The 229-nt window shown below is 50.7% G+C and overlaps 1 non-coding gene across 1 annotated transcript; it reads left to right on the top strand.

Annotated features, from left to right (window-relative positions):
- Positions 1 to 15: 15 nt before the first annotated feature.
- LOC118345680 lies at positions 16 to 134 on the top strand. The gene has a single exon (XR_004799180.1). It is a non-coding gene; the product is annotated as a 5S ribosomal RNA (ribosomal RNA).
- Positions 135 to 229: the final 95 nt, after the last annotated feature.

The following is a 229-nucleotide window of genomic DNA, read 5'->3' as shown; positions in this document are numbered from 1 at the left end:
AGTAATTAGTTTGATGGGTGCGATCATACCAGCACTAATGCACCGGATCCCATCAGAACTCAGCAGTTAAGCGTGGTTGGGCGAGAGTAGTACTAGGATGGGTGTCCTCCGGGGAAGTCCTCGTGTTGCACCCCTCGTTTTTATTTTTTCCGCCTTGCGAGATAAAATGACAAGAAGGACCACTCGGGAGTGGATTTTTAGGAAAATCGCGCCCTGCCCATCGCGTAGC

The sequence above is a fragment of the Juglans regia genome, unplaced genomic scaffold, assembly GCF_001411555.2.
Source record: "Juglans regia cultivar Chandler unplaced genomic scaffold, Walnut 2.0 Scaffold_3672, whole genome shotgun sequence".
NCBI classification, from domain to species: domain Eukaryota; kingdom Viridiplantae; phylum Streptophyta; class Magnoliopsida; order Fagales; family Juglandaceae; genus Juglans; species Juglans regia.
The sequence above is the reverse complement of the archived record's forward strand: the minus strand, read 5'-3'. Positions and strand labels throughout refer to the sequence as shown.